Raw genomic sequence first — 19,456 nt, 5'->3', positions numbered from 1 at the left:
TGTTACAGGCTGGCTTTAACCACAGCACTCCTGTTGGCATGAAAGCCCTGGACCAGCCATGCAGATGACAAGTCCCTTTCTGAACACCTTTGGAGAGTTATCTGTTTGTAAAAGCCTCTATGTCAAAAAGGTTGAAGGAAACACGTGGCACAGAAAGCTTATGAAAAGTAGAGAGGGAGAGGAAACAAGGAGAGCAATGGAATAAAACCAAGATCCCCACTCATCTTACATGCTAAAGAAATAATGTCTTTTCTAAATTATGTGCAGACTTGTTTCAATTTTCATATTCTTTACCAGGGGTTTTTTTTGGAAGCTACAGAAAATGAGCATAAGAGACAAAAAAGTACTTCGCCCTGCAGGAATACAGAAATTGTAAAAGCACAGGCAGCACTACAGAGGAGCAGTGCCATTCACTCACAAAGAATTTTGTGCATGTAGATGGCTGATTAATTGCTGGCCTGCCTAGACGAAGCTGCAACGAGCCAGATACTGTCAGCATGCCATCTGTTACCATGGAAATGCACAATGTTCCTGTTTCTGACAAACCCTTGAATACTGGATAGATTGTGCCATATGTAAATAAGGCAAATTAGTTTTCCTATATCTTCCAGACAAGGTTAGACTAAAAGAAAATATATCTGTTTATATACTGTAACCTCCAAGATATGAACTAGGCAAAGCTTCCTTCTTTTTTTTTCATAAAAATCTCATTCAATTTGTTGTTAGAACTGAAACAGTGCAGACTAGCACTAAGCAGCATAAAATGAATTCCCAACCAGCAATGTTTACAAAAGCAGTACTTAAAAATATGCATATTCTATATGCATACTACATTCACCATGACTGTTGGGGTTTTATTTTCAATTTTTTTTTCATTTCTTCCCAATTGAGACAATGTTACTGAAACAATACATAGAAATAAACAGGGAACTATTTTATTCATACAGTGATATTTGGTGTAGTTTGGAGGATTTAAGCAGAATTTTTAAAAGGGATTCTATAGATTTTAGACATTTACTCACTTGAATAATAGTAGCTCACTGATAGCTGAGGCGCATCAGCTTAGTTTCACTAAAGTCTGTAGTAGTTTGCACATGTTTAGGCTCTACAGGCAAGAGTTTTACAAACTAAACCTTAACCAGCTGCTCCAAAACTTTCATGACCTGAAAATTAAAAGATTCAGTACTTAAGTTCTTGGTTAATATTTTGATTTTACAACTGTACATTAAACTAAAACCAAACAGTTCAAAACCAGCAAGAAGTGTGTTCAGCACACTCAGTGGGAGAACAAGACCCCATTTAGGGTGGCTATGAACATTAGGACACATTCTGTTACCTGCACAGGTTGTCTTTGATCATGAATACCCTGCAAAACACACCTGACTCACTGCAGCTTTACACTGAGACACATCTATTCCCAGAGGTGTAAGGCTGGTATAACTATAATCTCCTGCAGTATAAGGATTGTGGAATTGAATTAAATTAATACCAGACATTCTTCCTCTTGCCAGTTAACTGTGTAAAGTGAGTTGATAAAAAGGAGCATGTCCACAACATTCCCCCAAGGATAGATATCCCTGGGATAAATTTGAGCCCTTCTAAACCATTAAATAAATGCAGGACAAAATTGTTTTAAGACAGCAGAGGGGCATGCAGTGGTTGTAAGACTGGAGTAGCACCATGGTGTGCCTTAAGGCACTTTCAATTTATGGACTTACATTGTCACTCAGAGTTTCTGTTTTCACTATGCACCTCTATAGGGTAACATACTGATGTACTGCAGGTGGAACTGTCTAAATTAGGGTACAGAATGACACAGGTCCCACAGTTTTTAACTTGCTGCATTGTAAATGTAGACTAGAGGTTCTTCACCCTCTTGCCAGATTCCTTGTGTGGCTTTCAGCATGGAAACAGATAAGTGGTATAAAGATAGCTGAGCAAAATGAACAGGCAGCTGTATATCAATATTTCCCTGATGTGAGAATTAATCAGTAGCTCCAATAACAATAAGGTCCTCATGTTCATGTTAAATGCATTGTGCATTCTAATATATTCTTTACACAGTCCTTTTGTTGCTGTGGAACTTTGTACTGCTATGAAATATAACTTCTACAGACCAAGCGAGTACCTATCAATCTCCAATATAAATTTGCTCAGAACACAATAATCAAGTTTGAACAAACACATTCTATTCCACATAGTGCCACAGAACCTGAGTCCCTAGTAGTCCAGAACTTTAGCAGACCAAAACTTGCTAAATCAAAGTATGGCCTAAAACCAGTAAAAGTTTACTTAAAACATACTTTAGAAATTAACAAGCCTAACAAGCCCCATTTTTGCAGAATAAAATTAGGATTCATCACTCTGCACAAAAGCATTTGTGGGATCCGTGCCAGTTGATTCTCTGACATTGGCTTCTTCCCACAGCAGCATCAATGCCTTGGAATTCTGCCCTTCTCTTCCTCCCGGGGAGTTTTGAATGGAAGAACATATAGGAGATGTGATACTCATCAATTTAAATCATGCTGCCTGCCCAGGTACAAGAATGAAATTCAGAATTTGAAGAAAGGAAGATTGATAGGGAGTACGAACATGTAGAATCATTTGGAAAAGAAAAATAGTTATAGGTAAGTAATATTATTCCTTCTTTGAATGGCTTCTAAGCAGTCCTACTTATGAAACAGTGTGAAAGCATTCCATGATAGTTTCTCATCTAAGCAAACTGACAATGGCATGCTATTGAATCAGCAAGCAGAGTTCTGGTTTGGCAAATTGAGCAGCTGAATGAGGTACTACGTGCTAGTGTTTTGTCAATGTGAGAGCAATGCTCAAATCTTGGAGAAAATTCAGTAAGAACGAGTCTAGATCACACCATGTAAGTCACATCTGCCCTGTGATATATGATGTGCTGCTGAAACGGAAGAGAAATATTGATTTACAATTTTTTACATAGTCCAACCAACTTCGCTGTAATCCAATTATTTGCAAAACATATAAGAAAACTGACTTTCAAAATTCTGACCTTATTTACTTAATTTTGTAAGATTTTTCAATACTTGTCCCATGAAAATGTACTTTGTTTAATATTAATTAAGTCTGGAAATCACAGTTAGAATGCTGATTTTATATAAAGTCCATTATAGACTTATACAATTATTTAGCATTTAGCTTTTAGAAATCCATCAAGCATAGATTGCCAGAATTTATCCTGACATGTTCCATTTCTCCTGAATGAAAAAAATTTTCTGATTGATTTTATCTGATTAATTAAGTAAAGGGACTAATGAAGATCTGATATTTCTGCTAAGCCAGCATTGGACAGTGAGGCTGGGAGAATTTAATCAGCATATCCCTGGTCAGCCAAGTCCCACTCATCCTCCCAGCCCCTTTTACCAGTCCTTTCCAGAGCACACGTAAAACCAAATTCAGGGAATAAACCTCATTTCCCATCAACACCCCTGGGTGCAGGAGGTTTGGATCTCACTCTGGCTGAAGAAGCCCTAATAAGATGAGCACATTAAATTATCAAGTCTCAGTGAGAGTAAATAAGGTCATGAAACACCAGAAGCCAATTTTCTCTCTTGTGACTATAATATTAGGTATATATTAGGTAATAACATCTACTGGAATAAAGGTAAAATCTTGTTAATAGAACTCTGGGATATTCCCTGCACGTGAAGCATCTGACTCACCTCCCTTATGCAGCACTTTCCCTCTGACATTTGGCAATTAATATCTAGGACAAACCCCACTTTAATATGCCAAGGGCAGACACAACATCCAGTACCCCTCAAATTTTGCAAATTATTTTCAGTGATAGATTAACAACCATATTAACAGAACTTTACAATCCAGATTCTTAAATGCATTACTCTGTCTGCATCATTCCCCACTGAACTGTCACGAGACTCCATACAGAAGCTCCCCCAATAACATATTCTAATTTACTTTCTATTTTGTGGTATTTGGTTAAAGTATTCAGGCTTTCTGGTAAGAAAAGTGTCTGACAGTACCTGCAAACATTACTATTAACCAAACAGCTGTAAATATCCATAAGTGCCACAAAACATAGCTGCTGCTGCTTCTATTTATTCCGGAAATTTTCATTTTGAGTCTCAGAAATAAATGTGTTCAATCACTACTAGGGGTCCAGTAGAGAGGGGAAACAAAAGGCAAGAAAACTCCAAGGCACAGGTTACCCTGTCTTCCTGCCTGGAATAAATAATATTACCTCCAGTAACAGAGTGACTTGTAACTTTGTCTCAATTTACTTTAGGGTAAGATCCAAAAATACCTCTAGAATCGAATAAAACTATTTTTAATTCATATGAAAATGAGATGCAGGGACAGCTGACAAAGTTGAACAGAAATGAGCAGCCATCTCCTTAAGCAGCACCTTTAGCACTGGCAGCATTATCTATCTGGTGTTCCTGATAATGCTCAGAGGGAGCCCTGACATGTCAAGGTGTAGACCTGATTAAATTTACTATATTCACCTGATCAGTCAAGAAAATTAATATTGATTACAAAATAAGCTTTGCATCATGATTCCCATTTTTATCCCAACTCTGTCACTGACCTCCAGAATGATTTTGGCAAATCCCCTCCTCTGCTCTCTTTCTCTTACGTGAGTGCCTACTGACAGTATAAATTCTTTGAGGGTGGGGACATCTCTGTTTATACCAGAGACAGCATTACTGGGCTCCAACCACAGTTTAGACATCAACACTTCTGTAATAAAACCAGCTTTCTGGACTTTTAACCCTCCCATCACCCCTCTATAGTTTGCAACTGTACCTGAAAGTCTGCTCTGTTTTAGTTGCTTTTTACCTCTGCCCACACCTCTTATCATCTTCCAACAGCTTTATTATTTTGCTGCTGTCAAGACTGAACTGGAATCCATAGGCAGGGAGATTTAAGGTTGGAAGTGAACCATTTACCCAAACTGATAAGCTGGGTTAACCACTGATAATCATTGGGCTTTACCACCAGGCAGAATCCCTCAGGATGACTCACTGCTTGTTGCAGCTAGAGAGCACATAGAGCTTCCAGTTAAACTCAGAACTGTAGAGATAAATACTTGTTGTGTGTTTATTCCCTTCTACTTCACTTTTTACTATAATAGCATGAGATAAAAAATAATTGGTAAAACTTGAAACTTATATGAAAGTTACAAGAATTAAAACTGGTTCACTTTGAAAATAAAAAAAAAACAAAACAAAAACCCAAAAATCCCACCAACCCAAGCAAACAAAAAACCCCCAGAAAGTTAAAACAAGGTTCATAAAACAAGGATATTTTTTCTAAATTTCAGGAAACCCCCAAAATCCCACCAACCCAAGCAAACAAAAAAAACCCCAGAAAAGTTAAAACAATGTTCATAAAACAAGGATATTTTTCCTAAATTTCAGATTTCCTTAAATCCTTTATACAGTCCCATCACATCTGCAGTAGCATGGCAGTAGCATTGCCCACATCTTGAAATCATCACGTGACACAGGAAATATGCAGCTAAAATGCCCAAATGATCAATCCTCCTACCCATGAAGATAAGAATTAAGGTTAATTTATTAAAATATCTAGGCATTATTAGCCCAAATATATTTTTTAAACTTTCCATAATCCCATAACACTCAGGGAAAAGAAACATTAGTAAATCTTGCAAGTTTTTCAGTCTCTTTATATTTGTTGGGAGTTTGATGTACCTAGTTCAGTTCCTGTGTTTCCTAATGTATGTTAACAGATAACCATTTTTGTTGTCAGCTTAATGCTGGAAAATTGACTTTGACATCTATTAGCCAGCTAATCTTCAGCTCAGATGAATAATTGATTGCATAATCAATTATTGGATAGCAAAATCTGTGTTGGTTTGCTGGTTAGACAGCATGAAAATTAGTTCTATTACTGCCACATCTTATAGCCTGTAAAATGATATATAGAACACTTCAATTGAAGGTTTTGTATCATATATAGCTTATTTATCCTACAAGTGTCTTACACAGAATTCAGAGACCTGGGTAAAGGCTGGGTTCATTAGGAAAATATGTGCATAAAGAGAGTTATCCTTAAGGGTCTGACCCACCCTCCTGGCAAAATTCTAATCCTCAATAAGCCTGAGTTTCCACAGAAGAACAGATCCCCACCTGGGATCAAAGATCACATTTGGGTTCAATAAAACTGTCAGGGAAATCATATGAAAAAAAGGAGCATCTTTTAATAAAAGACTGAAAGAGGTGAAAATCAGTTTCAGAAGAAAAATTTTTCATTCTTCAGGTCTAGCAAAAAAGCCACAATAATGGGAAAATTCTTCAAGAGAGAAAAGCATTCAGTACACTCAGCTACAAAATTCCTTGACTCCTATGATGGGGTAGATTTGTCTGACCAGAATAAAACCCTCATGGACTATATCTGGAAGGTTTCCAACACTGGAACCATGAAGTGCAAATAAAGATTCATGTAAGGAGCCAGCCAACTGCTGAAAAGGCAGAACTAAACCAATGAGCAGAGTAACTGCACGCCTGAGTAGAGCAAGATCTGACCATTCCCTGGCCCCATACCAGCCAAGGCTCAATAAGCACCAACACTTTGGATACACACAACAATAAGAGGATCAATAATTACACTGGGGTGAGAATCAATAAAACCAAGTCATAGTTTTGCAAACTGCTCAAAAGACAAGGAATACATCTAACAAAAATCCTAAAGCCAGACCACTCTCAGAGTAGAAAGATAGGAAGTTTTGGCTAATGCCCGCAGAAAATAAATTAATCCTGGTATCAAAAGACAATTCAAAATCTTCTGCTCTGTCTTCATCAGTCCTTGAGATATTTGCTAATATATCATGGTTGGAAAATCAACTGTCATCAGTGAAACTGGTATAAGAATCAACAGTCCTGAAGATTGTTCCCAAAAGATCTTGCAACTGTTTTTCCTTTACTGCAGAGCATTTTGGGAGCAGCCAGCTGTGAAGCCCTTCACCTGAGAGAAGAATGCCTGAAATGCATCCTGCATGGCTCAGACTTCACATGGACGTGTCCAGCAGCCATCAGAGATCCTGCTTTCATAAGATGCATCTTCTACATAATCATGAGTGATTGAAATCAAATAACTGGGAAAATTCAAAAGGCTAAATGGATGCAGTAACATTAGAAATTATATTTAGGACCCAGTTTAAAAGGTGCTCTCATTCCAAGCTGATGAAAACAGCAATGACTTTCTCCAAAACAAACTGAAATTGAGGGATAAGTTTACTTCTGGAAACACCTTCAAGGAACTTGTCCCAAGAGTGAAAGGAATATAAGGAATAAGCACAAAGGAGTGGCTCACAAAAGAACAAATGTCAGTTCAGTCAGGTACCACAGAAGAACAGGATGCACGTTTATGTCCATGCACACATTCAAGGTTCCCACAGGAGCTGACTTTGGAGCTGTGAGCTCACCCTACAGCTACTGCTGAGATGAACAAAATCCCAGTATCTGTGTCCAAACACACACACAGAGATTAGCTGGAATTACAAATTCTCAAAGTGCTGGATAGATGCTGAATTAAACCTCAAATCATATCTGGTTTATATAAGAGAAAAAAGCTCACAGCCAACTGCCATTCCACCAAACACTGGCCAACAAAGCCCTTGAAGTGTTTGTCAGATAAAGCCATTTGTTACTAAGCAAGAAAGTAATAAACACATGGTACTTGGGTTATGGCCAGCAATACATTAAGATATTAATAGAGAAGTAATATCTGATCAAAATATGGATAAAATATGTAGGAGGTTTATTACAAGATGAGTTCAGCTGTGTCACCAGCTTATGGGCTCTTATACTCAAAAGAGTACAGGAATGAAGGAAATGAAAGAGGCAACAATAATCCTGGAGAAAAAAATATCTGAGAGGTCAGGGGATTCCAGTGCATGACAAGATAAGGTAGATTAGTTATAATTTCTTCAAAAAGAAATTCACTAAATACTCAACCAACAGCCCTCCAAGTATAGGAAGAACGTGATTTTCTATTAGAATCTGTTTGTAGGAGAGGATAATAATTACACATCTCCTTTTTTCAGCCAATAAACATCCAGGATAAAGTCATGTTTAGTATCCTAAATCAATAACCACATTAGTTATGCACATAAGCCTGAGCAGAAATGATGCAAGAGTTAATGCTTTCTCAGAAATTACTGTGGATTATTAGAGGAACTGTATTCACAAACATTTGCTTACTCAAAACATTTACAAAATTCCCTCTCATCAGCTGTAGTGTGAAAGAATTTTAACACATCCCAAGCATGCTAATTAGCCTCAGTTACAATATATTATTATTGCTTTTATTATATTTATTAATCCATTAAATATTGTTCACTGGGTTCAGGACACATGGTCTCATTGCAAGTAGCTCTTTGTGATTTCCAAAGCAGTTGGGACTGTGGGTCATAATTCAGCTGCTCCACTCCAGCCACTCCAAGGAGATGGGCAGGGCCTGTGGCCACAGGATGGACATTGTGGCCAAGGTCCACCAACAAACCCATGGCGGAGAGACACTTGCTGGAAATGGAAAGGATTCAGCAAAAGCTCAACCATACCCTTCTCTACAGCTTCACTGACAAGTCCACCAGCTGCTGCAAGCAAATGGTTACATCTGGAGCAGTTAAACTCTCAAATTTCACTTACTTTTCCTCTACCGAGTCAGCAGCCAAAACACATGGCTGTGTCACACACCTCACTCCTGCCCTCTGCTGAAGGAGAGCAGGGTGGTAACTCCAACATCACCTGGCTCTTCCTCTCCTCCTACTCTGGAATTTCACCTACAGCAGGCAGAAACCTCTGCTTCCTGGGCTGCCTGCAGCCTGCATTTTCCACCTTCTAAAGACCATGTCATGGTCTCCTGCACAGAAATTGGATGTTGTTAAACAAAAGGAAATTTCATTCTGCCCCATCAGTTTGGATCACTGTTTTCCTTTTCCGGTCAGGACTTTTTCCTGTTATTCCAGTGGAGTCAGCTTTCCCTTTTTGTCTCAAAATACTTCAATTCAGATTCCAAATTAGCAACCAAGTACTCTCTATAATGACCTGCACCATCTGTGAGATAGATAAAGCAAAGTCCAAAATACAACAGCCTTTATGCTTCTGTAACTGTGAAAACTTTTGACTCCAGGTAAAACAATAGCTTAAAAATTATTTATAAACAACAAAACAGTTAAAATGAAGTTACATATACTTTTCTTAATGTATTAATTCTAATAATTATTTATCTACAGAAGTAGACTTGAGTTTGGACAGAAATACCTTCTGGCACTTATTTCACGTGTGTAAATAGATGTTATTTAACTTCTATTACACAACAGAAAAAAATTAAAATAAATTCCTTCAAAAAAGATATTTTCTTTAAGAACAAATATCCCAGGTCTGCATGGGATTTCTGTTCATTAATTTGCCTCCTTAGGCCAAAGATCAAAAATTAGTGATGGTCCACAATATGCAGAGCTTTAAAAAATGTCACATTCTTTCATTTTCAGCATAAGAAATGGGCAACTTGTTCAGGGCAAATACTTGTTTGAACTGAGGATTTTATTATTAATCTCTGAAGACTGCTGAATTTAGGGTCACAGTAAGGGTTGATTAGGTACAAGGTGCACAAAGCTCTCCTCTGTCAATGCTATTGAATGAAGCAAGTAATTTAGATTCAGAATTGGTCTTGGATTGAAGCTCACTCCATTACGGACCATTTTCAATTTCAGCTATACAATAAACATCAAGCTCAGCAAGGAAATTAGTACATTTGGTAATGTATTGGGAGAGATGGGTGGGTCTCTGACAAGATGACACTTATCACCAAAGCTTCAGTTAATGAAACCCTTGAGTGGTTTCTGCGTTTGACATATTTTGACATTTTTTGAAATCACATCCAGCAGGTTTTTTTTACCCCACAATGTTCTTCTTTATGAGAAAAAAAAAATCTATCTATCTTTAAAATGAGTACTGAGTACTGCAATATTATTAGAAAAAAATTAAAGAGCCTGCATTGAAGGCAGGGGGGAAGAGAATCTGACTTTCTTGAAATGCAGAAAGTAGAGCAGAATGCACAGTATTTAAACTGAGGAGATGCCAACACTAACACATGTTCAGAAGAGAGCTTAGATTTCAACAGGCACATTTGCCTTTAGTCTGTTTTCTCAGCAAATGCCATAAACTGTGACAGAAAGATTGTGTTTAGTGTGATTGCAGAAAATGTTTAAACTTAATTTGTTCACTTCTGTCTTTAGCTTTTGCATCTACACAAAAATGACCATAAAGCACTATAGTAGATTTATCATTAATGGGATTAAAATGATAATTTCTAGTATAACCTAAACTAGCAAAAGAAGTTTTTCTGGGTTACTTTCACAGCAGAATTGGTTTATTTTTCTTTAGTGCTGTGTTCTTAATTTTTATTTGTTTGAAATAATGAGAACAAAGAAGAAGATAACTAGTTATAAATCTTGAGCAAACTTACTGTACAAAAGACACCAAAACAAGTGAAAAAATGAAAGCAAATTAGGAGACAGAAAGGGAGAATGAACAATTGTTGGCCTAAAAGTAGCTCTCTCGAGTTGATGACCCAAAAACACCACAATAGCTCTCAGATCACTTTAAATGCTGCTTTGTAGCAATGTGGCATCTACAGTGTATGACTAGAATTAAAAAGGGTCAGAAGAGACAGAAGACTTAGAGATCACTAATTCTGAGCGGTTTGATATTTACTCTTTAGCTTTCCTTGAAAGCTGAGGGAAATTATTATGGATTCATATATTTCAATCTCACACAGCTCTATTATTGTTCATTTTTTCATTCAGAGCTGAGAGAACAATTAAAACAAAAAATACAAAGCAATTTAAACAGGGACATTCCTGAACTCTACTAGACCTACAAGGCAACACTTAGAGCTCCAGTTCCTATCCGGGTGGTCCCTCCCAAAGACTTTTTTCCAACACAAGTGGGAGGTCACCTTGAAGATTTCAGGGACAGGGATTGTATTGTACAGGATACATACTCCTGAAGAGTTGCATTGTGTTGCGATGCAATTTTTATTTAAAACCTTGCCCTCCCCATGACTCTGCTCTAAGCATTTCCCTTGCCTCCCTCAGTCAAAGTTTAAGGTGGCAGAGCAAGTACCATGTGTATTTGTGCCCTCTTGAAAACCTAAGGCGGGGAAAATAGAAGAAGATATCTTCTGAACCAAAGAAATCCTGTATCACAAAGGAGTTAATGATTATTTCTCTAGCTTTAAAGGATTTGTTTTGCTTTGTTTTGTTTAAACTGGAATCGTTTCCCACAACACTGCGACCAAAATCTGCCATATCCTACTGCGTCTTTGGATCCTTCTGACCTTGTTTCAGCTTACACCTCAAGATGAGCTCAAGCTACTCAGGCTGCAAAATATCAGTATTGTTAATATTTAAGTCTCAGCAGCACCCAGAGATGCACTGTTCCAAGCACAGCAGAATAATAGCCCAGATTATTCTGGGATTCCAGAATGTTCACTTACAGAGACCATGTGCTCTACCCAAGGTGTGTAATGTGTAAAACACCAGGAGAAATCCCAATGACAATTCAAGTAGTCCCAGATCTACATTTCAGCTTTGGAGATACTTAGACATAGATTCTGTAACTTGACTCACTATTTTCAGGCAACAGAGGTTTGAAAGAAAAAGTTAGACATAGATAAGACAGCCCAACCATGGGCTGCTTTGTCTTATCTGTGTTCAGATAATCAGAATAAGAAGAACTCACAATTTTACTGGGCACTTGGGAAAAAGGGAACAGAATAAATAGTTCACACATCATCCTGCAATCTCAAACCAGGAGTGTTTCCTCCACACATTTTATTCTAGAAAGTTTTAAAAATTAGATTTAATCTTTCAAATCATTGGGAATGTGATCCCAGCAAACAGAAGAGTTTAACTACTGTACCACACAATGTGATGTGTAATTATTTTCTGACAGTATTTACCAGAAATCTGGTAGTTTTCATACTTCTAACTCGTAGAAAACATTTAGCCTGTTCCAGTAATAAAGATACCTGTCAATATCTTACAGATAGGAGCTCACATACTGAATAATCTTAACTTGTTCAGTCAAACAAGTTTTCATAGCTGGAAATTTTTTTTTACAGCCTCAGTTACAAAATGCTTTTTGATCTTGCTAAGACTTAATACAAACTGCAGTGACTATATCAGAAAGAAGATCAAACTAAGCAAGTTAATTCCCTGCTTTATTGCATTTTTTCTGCTAATACAGAGCCAAGTCACCAGATTTTATTTGGTAAGTACTCAGTCTTAAGTCAAGATCTTTCATTATCATTGCCCAAGTAACAGATGGTTTGGTCACAAAACAAGATGGTATTCAGTGGAATCAAGGCAGTAACAGTCTGTCACACCACCTTCTATTCTCTGTGCATTTGCAGGCACTGGACTGGCTGAGCCTACTCTCACTTTCTCCTGACTCACAAAACCAAAGCAGCCTGGAGCTGCCAGGTGCTGGGAACACCCCTCTTCATTCCACTGCAGAAAGGGAATGTTTAAGGTGTTTTTCTGCATTTCTTCCTTCCTTTTACCTAAGGTCACTTTGGCATATCTTCATCTGTGATGGATTCCTGACAGATTATCTCAAGCCATGCAACACAGCTCTGTGCAAGGACTTCTTTTGGACTCCCTCATACCACTGGTGGCCTCTCTGCTGGAGATCTTCTCCTGGCCTTTCACCTCACTCAGTAACTGATTATGCATCTGGCACAGGTTCCTCCCTAATTGTCCTTCACAGCATGAACTATTGTCCTATTCTGCCTCTCTCTGCTGCCCATCTTTTCCCACTAAAAAACATGCAAATGTAGGCAGGACCAGACAATTATTTTCCTCATGCTTCTGGGGAAAAAAAAAGAAGAGGAAATTTTAATTGAAAAACTGAAAAAAGAAAATAACTGTTTTAAACAAATTTTCTAGAAATTTGATATTTTCTGCAGTATATTTCATTTTGGTCAGAGTCCAGTTTTCTGTTTGGGCAGGTCAGGGGGAAATCAACCAGGTATTGTGCCACAACATTTATAACTATAATAACTGTCTGTGCTTTTTCCACTCTTTTCTACATGGCTTTTATAAATAGATGCAGAAATAAACTTTACTAGAGTACCCAATGGGTTTTTTTAAGTTTAAAACAGGTAGCCTGCTGAAGTCCCAGGCTGAACACCTCTTTGTTCCTTTTGACCTGTCACACTGAGATTAACAACTCTGTGACCCATAAAACAAGGTTGCTTGAACCAGATAGGGGAAACCAATTGCAACCTCTTCTTTCAGTCCCCAGAGAACAGATTCTGTGTGGAAGACAGCTGACAAAATGCTAAAAGAAAATGTATTACTAGGTTTTGATATTCCTTATCTTTTCTGTTAGAAGCAGGTAAAGAAGAAAACCCCCAGTTAAATACAGCTGTACAAAGGTATATATAAAAATAAGACCTGTAAAAAGCATTTGGGCAAAATGTTTTGTTAACTTGGGTTCTGATCACCAACAGGAGACAATAAATAAAATATTCTATTTTATTTTCTGGGATTTTTTTCCCTCTTATTTCCCTTGTCAGCCTTGTTCACTGTAAGACACCAACAGCGTAAGAGGTCCAGGTGAAGTAAGGGCTGGGAGGCAGCAAGAGAATATTCAGAGAATCAGGAAGAGCAAACAAAAGTTCAGGAGAGCCTCCTGGAGGTGCCTCCCACCTCCCACACGACAGACACAGATGTCAGAAGTACTGTCATTAAGCCACTGGCAATTACCAAAACTGTGAGACAATATGACCATCTTTGATAACTTGTGATAATTGACAGTGTAACAGTTTCCTAAAGGTTTATTGAACAAGTAGATTTCCTTTTAATATTTACATGTTTTCTTGATGGATGGGAATTTTATAACTCAAAAAAGCAATTAGGCTCCTTCCAATCACCCACTGACAGAATCTATCACTTTTCACCTGAACACCTCTTCAAAAAAAGCACTGAAACAATAAAGCCCAGAGGGTTACAAACAATGCACTCAAAGTGTGTTCCATGAATAAATATACAAACTAAAAATCCATTTCAGGATTCCCTAGCATTTGCATGTTGTACCTATAGCATGTATAAAATTCTAAACAATATCTGAGCTGACTGAAAGCACAGAGATCTTCCGTATATAAATACATATACATATTTTGTTGTTAGTGAAAAAAACAGAGAATTTTTATCTACTTTGAAAGCTTGTTCTTCTCAAAAACAACTCTGCAAAGAATAATGAGCAGATGACTCCTTTGAAAGACAGTGTCCTTAGTTCAACTGCATAGACTTGGTGTCCACTGAATTTCACAGTACTCAAAGGTTTACTATAAAAGCTTTTCTCAGAAATAAGTTCAAGGTTGCCTTTTTCTCCCTACTTTAAACCATTCTTCTAACTCCAACTGGTATCTCTAATATCTCTTAATGCCTCCCCTTTGACACCTCCCCAAATGCATCATTTTTCTCAATCACTCTAATGAAAGACTTTTGACACCCTCATTCTCTCTCTGTTCATGATTCTACTTTGACTATAAGTTCTTCAGGTCAGGGTCTATCTTTTTCTTCTGTATTTGTCCATTATAATAAAAAGGGTCTGGACTAATAGCTAGAGCTTCAGACACTGATATAATAAAAATACTAATAATTCTTGTAACAGGTTTCAGGTTCCTGATTATGAAGTTTTAGCTTTTAGTAGCCATTGTGAGTTTTCTGATCACCCTGACACTTCTCACCACTGTCCCAAAAACATCTATTTAGCAAGACTACAGCCTAACAGAATGTGTTAGTGAAGCTGGGACTTGCATTTTTCTCATGCGTTAGAAAGAGAAGATTACCTGGTTTGGTAAATCAGTGTCTATTTTATAGGTGTGTGTGATGATGAGACAATCAGGGTGGCAGGGTTAGAGAAAAGGAAGACAGAAATATAGGCAGTCATTCTGCTGTTTAGAGGAATCACTAACTTGTACACTTGGAATAACACAAGTGATTGGGGGCTGGCACATTCTGCTATATGTTTGAACTAGAAACAAAATGGGATGGTGACGCTATTCAAAGGGTTAAAAAGGTCAAAAAAAGTGAATTTCCATGGCCTTCATGTAAAAAAATAAAGGGGATATTGTGTACAGCAAAATACATATAAAGGCTCACTTAAATGGAAAATTGCTTTCACTAGTCAATCCCTGTTCCAAACTGAAAGTGGTCTAGAACAAGAAAGGAAATGTTTCAGTTAGATGTAAATACTCATAAATCTCTCATGAGAAAAGTATTGTGGGAAATTCTTCACATAGAACCACAGCAAAGAGAGATACTCCTACTCCTAAAACAACCCTAAACCGGCATCTCTCCATGCATCAATATATGAGTTGCTTTTCAGCAAGCTGGAAAAAAAACAGAAGGAAGAAAAATCCATTCTAGACTGAACACCCAACAGAATAAATGATGCTACTTAATGAGCAGAACTTAGTGGAGAGAAAGTACAGAACATGTTATGGAAGGGAAGGCCCTAAAAACAACCAGGCAATGTTCACTTGGCATTTTAACCCTGGTGAGTGAGACTCGTGTTCAGTTAAAACCTCATCTTCACCCAGGTATTTATTTCATGCAGCCTCATGCAAGTAACAAATGATTGATAAGCAGCAAGTCAAAGTCTCCTCAGTATTAATGCTCAAGTTTTCTTCGTGTTTTTATCTTGTCCTTACCATACAAATTTTTAAATTGCAAGTATTTAAGACTCCCCTCCTATCCCCCCAGCATTTTTTGAAGTTATGCATCACTTCCAAGTTTTCTAAAATTTTTCTTCATATGTTCAGAAAAAAAAAAGTCAATGTTTAAATATGTTTTAATGTTCAATGAATTTCTTCCCACTAAATTCTTTATACTCACACATTTTATGGTACACACATATACTCAGTTTTAACTAGTAGGTTGGGTTTTCTAAGGTAAGAACATATCATTCATTGCATCACCTGAGTATAAAAACAGAAAAATGATGGAGAAAGGTGAAAAAAAAAAGGCAAAACAACAAGAAAGCAAACATTTTTTCCTATTTTCTAACTGAACTGTTAAACAACACACTGAATCCAAAACTCTGTGTACATACATCACTGACTTAACCTTGCTGTTGGAATCTCATCCTTCACAGTTTGTAGCTTTTTATTAAAGTTAACAATATAACCATTATACATGGGTTGTTTGCTTTTAGCAGGAAGAAAAACGTGCTTGTGTTTAATTAGGTTTGACTGTAAATGGCTGCAAGTAGACTGTGAAGTGCTCATTGTGGAGGAGGTGATGTAGGAACATGGCAGTCCCACTTCTGCTGCTGTTATTGTTTGTCTGGGGACACCTTTCCGCAAGACTAAATTCAACATGACAGGGTGTCTGTCTGCACTGTGACATCTGTATCACTGCCACAGGGAAAAACCCACAAATTCTCTCTAAAATCAAAGCTTAAAACATGTAGAATAGTATGAACCAAGGAATACAGACATATTTTAAAAAAAAATATCTTTTCTCCATGTTTCCGTAGAACTCTATAATTGTATCCAAATTTGTTTTCAGCAGTTCAATAATTTTCATCCTCTCTTCAATACTCATTCCATGAGCTAGATGAATAACTTATTTTCCAGATTTCTTTTTTTCACTATTTTTACATTACTATGAAAAATTAAATGTTAATATTTGATTGAATAGTATACATTTTGCTTTAAATTTGAAATTCTTAAACTGTGTTCAATCAAATTTGAGATAATGCAAAAATTTCAAGAGAAAAAGTCATATGAATTTTTAAAATACTTCAATATTTTTAATGAGCAAATACCTAAGTGAAATAGATAAATTAAAAAGCAAGTACATAATGAATAAATAATAAATACTAATAAATAATAAATCAATAAAAAATATCTAAGTTTCACTGAAACTGCCTTTAAAAAAATTTTAACTTATCTCTCTCAGTTTGGTACTTCTGCTTTCAGGGCAATGCCTGTACTATATTTCTTATTTTAATGCTCTTGTGGCACAGCAAACAGCTAGAAGATGTTCAAGGTATGGCAGTGGAGACAACAAATTTTCTTTCCATCAGCAAAGGTCCTGTTCCAGCCTCCATGTCCACCCAGTCTCTGGGTAGCCTTTGCCATTGGCACGTGTTCACTCTGGCCCTGGAGCTCCCAGCTCGCTGTGGCACTGAGTGACAGATGTGCCAGGTGTGACTCAGAGTGCAGTCAAAGTATGGTTCATTAATTTGACATAAGTAACTTTTCATAGCAGAGATTTTAAAGAAAAAATTAGTGATGAATCTGAAGGACACATGGATGAAAAATGTGTCAAAATAAGAAACGGTTTAGTGCTCCACATAAGGAGAATTTTGTTTTAAATTTCAAAGTCCTTAATAAGGCTCTACAAAAATCTTAGAACACAAAACCTACTAATCTTTATGGCTTAAATAAGGAAAAAATTTATTTCCCTGAGTTAAGTCAAAGGGTCCATTCACAGGTGATTGTGCCTTTGCTTCAGGCTCCTCCTTTATAACAGAAACAAAATAAATCCTTAGTATTGTATTTCCCATGATATGGAGAAAATAAAAAACTATTTTGCATCTATTTCCTTCCTCTAAGGAATGTCTGGAAAGATTTTTATTTCACCTTCAAAATAAACCATAAAACATTTTAGCTGTGAGCAGAAACCAGTTGAGCAATATTTCTTAAATAGTCACAATTTTGCAAGCTTGAAGCAGACGAAAGCAAGGTGCTACAAAAGCAACTTGCAAACTCTGAATTCTTAACTATCATTTACTGGGTTCATTAGAGTTATGAGTGAGTTTTATTCCATTGTTCTGCTAAAGAATGGAATAACCTTCTGTAAAGGGTTACATGAGATCAATAGCTGTGAAAGGATTTGAGATAGGAGTAGAAATTAGTGGGAAATCTCCTCAGCTGAGTCAGATAATTTCACTAAAATATGAAAGTTATAAAATTTGAGTCAACAGCTAGTCCTACTTGTCTGTGAATTTTACTCTCCAATAACCTCAATGAATTAGAACCAGCACCAGTGAGAATAAGCCTAAATATTTGAGATTTGCCCTCTTCCTTACATTTATCACACTTTGTTTACTTAGTGTATTTTAAAAGAGGTATTATTTAGTGAAAAATTGTTGCTTCTCTACTTTGGATATACTTCAGTTCTCACTTTGAAAACAAATTAAGGCATTTAAACAGGTAACAGACTTTAAAAACTACATTGTAATTGTAAATACTGACTCCATCTTGATGCAAATAAATCACTCACAACTGTCTTTAACCAGACTTCAAAATGTCTCTCACTGACACAGGGATACAAGTCTGTAATGAGGTGACCTAAGTCAAGAACTAAGGGGTGTATTTTTACATTTATTTATGAATACTTTTAAAATTTGAAATTTAAGTTTTTAAGACTTGTTCAATTTTTCTTTAATGAGCAATATAGTAAATTAGAAGCAAATTATTAGAAATTTTGATCTATTTATTATCAAAATACAATTGTTTACATTTTAAGCAATAGGTCAATTAATTAATGATCCATATTTAAAATCTGTTTCTTTCTGTTTTTTAGGTAGACCATGCATAGCATCAAATAATTCCAAAACTCTATGCTATCTACTTATTTTATGAGGAATATTTGTGAAAGAGATGCTTGCTGTAAAATAAATGGCTATAGCACAAAAAAAGTGAAAAAAGTGACACTTTATCTGTTTTTGCCTTCTAAAGTTTGAAAAATGGAAAGGACATCTCGTTGTAAAAGACAGTATTTATTCTTTTAATAGCTTTCAGAGAATATACAAATTGGAATCTAACTTGTGATTTCTTTGTAATTACAAATAATTTCATTTTTAGGTTAAAATACAGAAAAACAATGCCTACGAAATCATAATTGCTAAACTTCTGCCTACGTTATGCAATGTAGAAATAAACAAACCAGTATTTTGAACAGGTGGACCTTTAAAAGAGATTCCTAATTATTCTTATACTGTTAAAATTATTTCAATTTTGCATCTCAGCAGATACACATTTGTACATCAGAAGCAGGTGTTCATCAAAGAGATGGTAAAGAGATTCTGCAGCCTAGGCTCCAAACCCCGCCTGCATGGTGCAGTGAGAGATAAATGAGAAAAATCCTGCAAAACATCTCTCTACACTTCAGAAGGAGATTACACCTTTTTAAAAAGGCAAAACACGCAGTTCAATTACTTATTGTCTTGGCATGTGGTTGTGATGAAAGAAAGAGTCTCAAACATCAATAGAGCTAAACTAACTTCCCAGATGGGCTTCAGAAGAGGGAACCCTTCTGCAATCCACCTGCACATAAAGCTACTTTCTTCTATTTGAAATAAAATCCATGTTTTCCAACCCCTCCGTTCAAATCATCCCTTTATCTTACATG

The sequence above is a fragment of the Passer montanus genome, unplaced genomic scaffold (genome assembly GCF_014805655.1).
Source record: "Passer montanus isolate IOZ18808 unplaced genomic scaffold, ASM1480565v1 scaffold29, whole genome shotgun sequence".
Lineage (NCBI taxonomy): Eukaryota > Metazoa > Chordata > Aves > Passeriformes > Passeridae > Passer > Passer montanus.
This window is presented reverse-complemented; position numbering follows the sequence as displayed.